The sequence below is a fragment of the Hemitrygon akajei genome, chromosome 2 (genome assembly GCF_048418815.1).
Source record: "Hemitrygon akajei chromosome 2, sHemAka1.3, whole genome shotgun sequence".
Taxonomy (NCBI): Eukaryota; Metazoa; Chordata; class Chondrichthyes; order Myliobatiformes; family Dasyatidae; genus Hemitrygon; species Hemitrygon akajei.
In genome coordinates, this window is record NC_133125.1 from 140396668 (window position 1) to 140406255 (window position 9588).

The window sequence follows — 9588 nt, forward strand, 5'->3', positions numbered from 1 at the left end:
CATTTTGGAGAGGGAAGGGGAGCTGCCAGATGTCTTGGTACATATTGGCACCAATGACATAGGAAGGAAGAGCAAAGAGGTCCTGAAAAGAGAATTTAGAGAGCTAGGTAGAAAGCTGAGAAGCAGGACCTCCCGGGCAGTAATTTCTGGATTGCTGCCTGTGCCATGTGCCAGTGAGGGTAGAAACAAGATGGTTTGGCCGATAAACGCATTGCTGAGAAGCTGGTGCAGTGGGCAGGGCTTCAGCTTCCTGCATCATTGGGATCCCTTCTGGGGGAGGTATGACCTGTTCAGGAGTGACCGGTTGCACCTGAACCCGAGGGGGACCAATATTCTCAAGGGCAGGTTTGTTAGAGCTGTTGGGGAGGGTTTAGACTAATTTGGCAGGGGGTTGGGAACTGAAGTGAAGGGACTCAGAATAGGACAGATGGTAAAAAAGTAAAGGTCACATGCAGTCACACTGTCAGGAAGGACAAGCAGGTGATGGGACTTAGTTGCAGCCAACAGGCTGATTATCAAAACATTAGGGATGCAGAATCAGAAAGGATAGCAAATACGGTACTCGAGGTGTTGTAAGTAAATGTGCATAGTATAAGAAATAAGGTGAATAATCTTGTTGCACTATTACAGATTGCCAGGTATGATGTTGTGGCTATCACTGAATCGTGTTTGAAGGATGGTTGTGGTTGGGAGCTGAATGTCCAAGGTTATACATTATTTTGGAGGGACAGGAAGGTAGGCAAAGGGGGTGATGTGGCTCTACTGGTAAAGAATGGCATCAAATCAGTAGAAAGATGTGATATGGGATCGGAAGATGTTGAATCCTTGTGGGTTGAGTTAAGAAACTGCAGGAGTAAAAGGACATTGATGGCAGTTATATACAGGCCTCCCAACAGTGGCTGGGAGGTGGACCACAGATTACAACAGGAAATAGAAAAATCGCCTCAAAAGTGCAATGTTATGGTAGTCATGGGAGATTTTAAAGTGCGGGTTGACTGGAAAATTAGTTCGGTAATGGAACTCAAGAGAGTGTGTTTGCTGAATGCCTATGCGATGGCTTTTCCGAGCAGTTTGTTGTTGAGCCTACTAGGGGATCAGCTATACTGGATTAGGTGTTATGTAATGAACCAGAGATGATTAGGGAGCCTAAGGTACAAGAGCCCTTAGGAACCAGTGATCACCATATGATTGAGCTCAACTTGAAATTTGATAGGGAGAAAGTAAAGTCTGATGCAGCAGTATTTCAGTGGAGTCAGGGAAATTAGTGGTATGAGAGAGGAGTTGGCCAAAATAAATTGGAAGGAGCTGGTGGCAGAGATGTCAGCAGAGCAGCAATGGTGTGTGATTCTGGGGGAAAATGAGGAAGGTGGAGGACATGTGTATTCCAAAAATGAAGAAATACTCAAATGGTAAAATAGTACAACCGTGGCTGACAAGGGAAGTCGAAGTTATTGAAAAAGCATAAGAAATGGCATACAACAAAGCAAAAATTAGTGGGAAGATAGAGGATTGGCAAGTTTTAAAAATCCTACAGAGAGCAACTAAAAAAAATCATTAGAAGGGAAAATAGGAAATATGAAAGCAAGCTAGCAAATAATATTGAAGTGGATAGTAAAAGTTTTTCAAGTATGTTAAAAATAAAAGAGAAATGAGAGTGGATATAGGATCGCTAGAAAGTAAGGCAGGAGAAATAATAACAGGAGACAAGGAGATGGCAGATGAACTAAATGAGTATTTTGCATCAGTCTTCACTGTGGAAGACACTAGCAGTATGCCCGATGTTGTAGTGTGTGAAGGAAGAGACGTGGGTGCAGTTACTGTTACAAGAGAGAAGGTGCTCAAAAAGATGAAAGACCTAAAGGTGCACAAGTCACTCAAACCAGATGAACTGCACCCTAGGATTCTGAAAGAGGTAACATTAGAGATTGTGGTAGCATTAGAAATGATCTTTCAGAAATTATTGGACCCTTGCATGATGCTAGAGGACTGGAAAATTGCAAATATCTCTCCACTCTTTAAGAAAGGAGGAAGGCAGCAGAAAGGAAATTAAAGACCAGTTAGTCTGACCTCAGTGCTTGGGAAGATGTTAGAGTCAATTGTTAAGGATGAGGAGATGGAGTACTTGGTGACACAGGACAAGATAGTACAGCATGATTTCCTTTGGGGAAAATTGTACTTGGACGACCCTATTGAAATTCTTTGAGGAGATTACAAGTAGGATAGATAAAGGGGATGTAGTGGATGTTGTATATTTGGACTTTCAGAAGGCATTTGACAAGGTGCCACACATGAGGCTGCTTACCAAGAGCCCATGGTAGTACAGGTAAGTTACTAACATGGTTAGAGCATTGGCTGATTGGTAGGAGGCAGCAAGTGGGAATAAAAGGATCCTTTTCTGGTTGGCTGCCACTGACTAGTGGTGTTCACAGCAGTTGGTGTTGGGACTGCTTCTTTTTATGCTGCATATAAATGATTTAGATGATGGAATAGATGTTTTTGTTGCCAAGTTTGCAGATAATATGAAGATTGGTGGAGGAGCAGGTAGAGTTGAGGAAACAGGTAGGATGCAGAAGGACTTAAACGTTAGGAGAATGGGTAAGTGGCAAATGAAATACAATGCTGGAAAATGCATGGTCATGCATTTTGATAGTAGAAATAAATGTGTGGACTATTTTCTAAATGGGGAGAAAATCCAGAAATCTGAGATGCAAAGGGACTTGGGAGTTCTTGTGCAGAACACCCTAAAGATTAACTTGCAGGTCGAGTCGGTGGTGAGGAAGGCAAATGCCATGTTAGCATTCATTTCAAGAGGTCTAGAATGAGCAGGGATGTGATGCTGAGGATTTATTAGGCTCTGGTACGGCCTCACCTTGAGTATTGTGAACAGTTTTGGGCCCCTCATCTTAGAAAAGACGTGCTGGCATTGTAGACGGCCCAGAGGAGGTTCACAAAGACGATTCCAGAAATGAAAGGGTTATCATACAAGGAACATTTGATGACAAGGGGGCACATCATTAGGATAGAGGGGCGCCCTTTTAAAACAGAAGCAGAGAAATTTCTTTAGCCAAAGGGTGGTGAATTTGTTGCCACATTCAGCTGTGGAGGCCAGGTCTTTGGGTGTACTTGGGCAGAGATTGATAGGTTCTTGATTGGATATAGCATCAAAGGCTATGGGGAGAAGGCTAGGAACTGGGGCTGAGGAGGAGAAAAAAAAAGGATCAGCCATGATTGAATGGTGGAGCAGACTCGACTGGCCAGATGGCCCAGTTCTGCTCCTGTGTCTTATGGTCTTACGGACTCTGCAGCTGTGGCCTGCGACCATCAGCACTGAACTGGCTGTGTGGCTGTGGCCTGCAGCCATGGGGCTCCCAGAACCGCTTCACTCACCTCAGAACTGAACTGGCTCCGTGGCTGTGGACTCACTTTCAGGGACTCTGCAGTTCATGTTCTGTGTAGCATTTGTTTACTTTTTTTTTGCATGATTCGCTTCTTTTTTCTGCATGTTAGGTGATTGTTGTCTGGGTTTTTTAAAAAAAAAGTGCGTTCTAATGTGTTTCTTCATTTCTGTGGCTGCCTCCAAGGAAACAGATCTCAGTTTTCCATACAGTGTACATACTTTGAAAATAAACAGTGCACTTTGGTGGAAGTTGGAACAACTGGAAACCATTTGGCAATGTTGGCTGAGGAACAATAAATCACAGTTGATGTGTACAAGGTCTGATTCCCCACTCAGTATCTAGCCAGGAATAAACACTTGCTGAGCCACACCAGTCACACGGTGACCTCTCACTTCCATCTCTGCCACCACATGCCGTGCACAGAACGTATTAATAAAGAACAACAAACATCTTTCAGAAAATCTCAGGCAGTAAAATGCACCTAGGGTTTCTGCCACAGCCTGTAAACATCAGCTGATGCCAGGAGCTGCTCGAAGATCAGTGCTCTTACTGTTGTCAATAGGTAATTCTCAGCCCAGAGGCCGAGGCAGCGAGAAAGCTTCCAGCAGGGTGTTCAGGGAGTGAGGAGCTTGCTTTACAAGTTACAGAATGCCTAAACAGGCTCTTCAGCCCACTGACGCTCTGCATACCATTGACCCTCCCCCCCCCTTACACAAGGCCCATCATTTCTATTCTCCCTACATTCACATTAACTCCAAAGATCCATACCTGCTCTGCAGCCAGTTAACCTACTGACCTGCGAGTTTGTGGAGGGAGGGAACATTCATACCTCCAAACCCCGAGCAGGTCACCTGCATCGGGCGAATTTTAAGTTCGGACTCTACTCCCGGAGAGTTTGTTCTGGTGACAATAACTGAAGAACCGATTCCCATTCATCTACAATCCAGCCGATCAGCGTCAGGGAGCCCAGGCTTTGTGCACACACATAACTTTTCTCTGGCCTCTGGAATGCAGACCACAAGTTCCTCGCACGTGTGTGTGAAGCGTTTACTTGTGGAGCCTGCCAGCAGCCTTTTCATTCACACAGCTGCCTCGTCCTCTGGGCTGAGAATTACCTATTGAGAGTTTTGGGTGATGACCAGGTGATGAAAAATCTCCACGTGATGTCCCTCCTGCTTTGATCCCCTTTCCACAGCACCTCAAGATCTGTGTCAGTCTTGCTGCTCCTGTAGGGCGCCATCCCTGCATACGGTCGGCCTGAACTACCTGTCTCTGCTGGACATTCAAGGTCCTACCATCTTCTTTCAGCGGGGCATGGTGAAACTTCAACCTGTTAAGACTGTCAAGCCTACCCCTGGTTCCTCAGTCACAAGCTGACAAAAGATAGCAACTTAATCTCAAGCATGGTGCAAATTAAAGAGCCCTCAATGTCACAAGCAGCTGAGAAGCAGCACGAGGAATTGACAATGGATATCATTTGACACCATCACTTCAGGGAAGTTGACCAAAACCTTGGTGAGAGAGGCCTGTTTTAAGGAGCGCATGAGAGAAACTCTGGAGGTTAGGCTCCATTTCAGTGGCAGATTCAGCTGTCTTCAAAAGGATTGTCAAATTCTGAACATTTCAAACCAGCCTCAGATCACAATCCACAGACAGTGGCCACTCCGCCAGGATTATTGCTTCATGCCACTTTATTCCTCGCTCTCTTGGTATTAGTTTAATATTTTCACATGTACCAAGGTACAGGGGAGAAACACGTATCACTTGTGCAGATCATTTCAGAACATACTGTAAGTATTTTGAGGAAGCGCAAGAGAAAATTAATACCAGAATGCAGAATAAAGTATTATGGTTACAGTGACAGAGGAAGTGCCATAGACAGAGAAGGTGCGAGGGCAATATTGAGATAGATTGTGTGGCCAACAGAACACATTTAATCTACAATTGATCCAGCTTTCCCCAGAACACATCTCTGCTCTTGAGCACAACCACTTCGGATGGAGGCACTTGCATCCCACTGCAATTTGCCTATCGCCACAATAGGTCAACGGCAGACGCAATCTCAATGGCTCTCCGCACGGCTTTAGACCACCTGGACAACACAAACACCTACGTCAGGATGGTGTTCGTTGACTATAGCTCAGCGTTTAACACCATCATTCCCACAATCCTGATCAATAAGTTGCAGAACCTGGGCCTCTGTACCTCCCTCTGCAATTGGATCCTCGACTTCCTAACCGGAAGACCAAAATCTGTGCAGATTGGTGATAATATTAATAAGGTTATCAGCAAATTTTATAGATGGTATTTCAGCTACACATAGCCACACAGTCATGCATGTTAATAAGGATATTAATAAGGTTGAAAGAGTGCAGAGAAGGTTTACAAGGATGTTGCCGGGACTGGAGAAACTGAGTTACAAAGAAAGGTTGAATAGGTTAGGACTTTATTCCCTGGAGTGTAGGAGAATGAGGGGAGATTTGATAGAGGTGTATAAAATTATGATGGGTATAGATAGGGTGAATGCAAGCAGGCTTTTTCCACTGAGGCTAGGGGAGAAAAAACCAGAGGACATGGGTTAAGGGTGAGGGGGGAAAAGTTTAAAGGGAACATTAGGGGGAACGTCTTCACACAGAGAGTAGTGGGAGTGTGGAATGAGCTGCCAGTTGAAGTGGTAAATGCAGGCTCACTTTTAATATTTAAGAAAAACTTTGACAGGTACATGGATGAAAGGGTACGGAGGGATATGGTCCAGGTGCAGGTCAGTGGGACTAGGCAGAAAAATGGTTTGGCACAGCTAAAAAGGGCTGAAAGGCTTGTTTCTGTGCTGTAATGTTCTATGGTTCTAATATCTGCTCCTTGCTGATGATCAATACTGGTGCACCTCAGGCTTAGCCCATTGCTGTGCTCCCTTTACACCCATGACTGTGGCTACATGTAGCTGAAATACTATCTACAAAATTTGCTGATAATACAACCATTGTTGGTAGAATCTCAGATGGAGATGAGAGGGCGTACAGGAGCAAGATACACCAGCTAGTTGAGTGGTACTAACTATTCTATTAATTACACTTTTTCTGATCAGTGCAGTGCACAGCCTGGAATTTCCCTTTGGGAATTCTGTTTTTGAACTGTCTGTACAACCTGGTGTTTTTGTGGTATCCGGAAGGATCCAGCCAACTGGCCTCTGGAGAACGATCAGCCGCAGCAGCCATTGCTGGAGCAAACTTGGGGCCCGGATTGAAGCGGTGGGGCCTGGGCCCAGGCACAAAACACAAACAATGTTTGGCCAATTTAAGCAACGATGCAGATTATAGAGGCATAATAAACTACACCACAGAGAAAGGCCCTTCAGTTTATCCCTTAATCTGCTCCGTCCCATCGACCTGTTCCCAGACAATAGCCCTCTCATCCATACACCTATCTAAATTTCTCTTAAATGTTGAAATTGACAATATTATCCCTCTCAACCCCATTCTCCTGCCTTCTCCCCATAACCTTTGATGCCCCGATTAATTAAGAATCTCTCAACCTCTGCCTTAATGATTTGCCCTCGAAAGGCATCTGTGGTAATGAATTCCACAGATTCACCATCCTCTGGTTAAGGAAATTTTTCCTCACCTCAGTTCGAAATAGATGTCCCTCTATTCTAAGGCGGTGCCTTCTGGTCCTAGGTTCCCCCACTAAAGGAAATATCCTCTCCCCACCCACTCTACCTAGGCTTTTCAACATTCGATAAGTTTCAATGAGATCTCCCTCATTCTTCTAAGCTCTAGTGAGTACAGGTCCAGTGCCATCAAACACTCCTCATAAGTTAACTCTTACATTCCTGGGATCATTGTCATAAACTTCCTCTGAATCCTCTCCAATGCCAGCATAGACACAGGGTCGGAAGGTGTTAAATCATTGTGGGTAGAGCTAAGGAACTGCAAGGGTAAAAAGACCCTGATGAGAGTTATATACAGACCCCTAAACAGTAGTAAGGATGGGGTCTACTAATTACAATGGGAAATAGAAAATGCATGCCAAAACGGCAATGTTACAATGAGGGTCGACCTCATTGAAACCTATCGAATGGTGAAAAGTCTTGACAGAGCGGGTATGGAGAGGATGTTTCTTATGATGGGGGTGTCTAGGACCAGACGACACAGCCTCAGGATAGAGGGGCGTCCTTTTAGAATGGAAATGGGGAGGGAGTTCTTTAGCCATAGAGTTGTGAATCTGTGGAATTCTTTGCCGCAGGCAGCTGTGGATTTAAGGCAGAGGTTGATAGATTCTTGAATGGTCAGGGCATGAAGGGATACCCTTTCAATTCCAGCCCGGTTACACTTCAGCTCATCCCAATTTTACTCTATCATCTGCCTGTCTTTCCTCACATTCTCACAACACAATGTATCTCGTTGCATACCAACTGCCCTATCCCCAGCCTGATCGCCCTGGTTCCCACACCTCTGTCAAATTAGATAAACCCACCCCAACAGCTCTAGCAAACCTGCCTGCAAAGATATTGGGTTCTCCCTCCCCTACCCCCCAGTTCAGGTGCAACCTGTCCCTTTTGTACAGGTCACATCATGCTCCTGGACCTGCTTCACCTGCCTCTGCACTGAACTGACTGTGGCCTCTGTGGCTGTGGTCTGCAGCCTTTGGACTCTCGGACAGGCTGCAACACTGAACTAGCTCCGTAGCTGTGGACACATTTTCGGGGACTCTGTGATTCATGATCCATGTTTTAATTAAAATAAAGAATTGTTCCCATGATTTGTTCTTTCACCCCCCCCCCCAGATACATTGGGTGCTTAATAGTCTTGTGTGTGTGTGTGTGCGCGCGCGCGCACGCCTGTTCTATTGTGTTTCTTTCCTTTGCAGCTTCCTGCAAGACGAATCACAAGGTTGAATATACTATAGATAATTTGATAATAAATGTGCTTTAAAATTTCAGCCCAAAATATCAGCTGTTTATCCCCCTTCATAGATGCTGTCTGACCTGCTGAGTTCCTCCAGCATTTTGTACATAGTGTCCTGAATTCCTGCCATCTGCAGAATCTCCTGTGTGTGGGACTTAGTTCTTGACGTCTCACATGTAGTAACATGAGCTTGGACAACGAAGGCCCTTCAACAGCTTGAAATTGACCTATCGTGCAAATCTACAAACCCCATTTCCAGAAAAGTTGGGATATTTTCCAAAATGCAATAAAAACAAAAATCTGTGATATGTTAATTCACGTGAACCTTTATTTAACTGACAAAAGTACAAAGAAAAGATTTTCAATAGTATTTTGTAAACATACACAAATTTAGAATTTGATGACTGCAACACACTCAACAAAAGTTGGGACAGAGTTAAAATAAGATTGAAAAGTGCACAGAACATTCAAGTAACACCTGTTTGGAAGACTCCACATTAAGCAGGCTAATTGGTAGCAGGTGAGGTATCATAACTGGGCATAAAAGTAGCGTCCATCAAAGGCTCAGTCTTTGCAAGCAAGGATCGGTCGTGGCTCACCCCTTTGTGCCAAAATTCGTGAGAGAATTGTTAGTCAGTTCAAAAGGAACATTTCCCAATGCAAGATTGCAGAGAATTTAGGTCTTTCAACATCTACAGTACATAATATTGTGAAAAGATTCAGAGAATTCAGAGACATCTCAGTGCGTAAAGGGCAAGGTCGGAAACCACTGTTGAATGCGCGTGATCTTCGAGCCCTCAGGCGGCACTGCCTAAGAAACCGTCATGCTACTGCGACAATTATAGCCACCTGGGCTCAGGAGTACTTCGGTAAACTATTGTCACTTAACACAGTCCGTCGCTGCATCCAGAAATGCAACTTGAAACTGTAATACGCAAGGAGGAAGCCATACATCAACTCTATGCAGAAACACCGGTGAGTTCTCTGGGCCCGAGCTCATCTCAGATGGACCGAAAGACTGTGGAACCGTGTGCTGTGGTCAGATGAGTCCACATTTTAGCTAGTTTTTGGAAAAAACGGGCATTGAGTTCTCCGTGCCAAAGATGAAAACGACCATCCTGATTGTTATCAGTGAAAGGTGCAAAAGTCAGCAACTGTGATGGTATGGGGGTGCATCAGTGCCCACGGCATGGGTGAGTTGCAGGTATGTGAAGGTACCATTGACTCTGAGGTGTATATTAGAATTTTAGAGAGACATATGTTGCCATCAAGGTGACGTCTCTTCC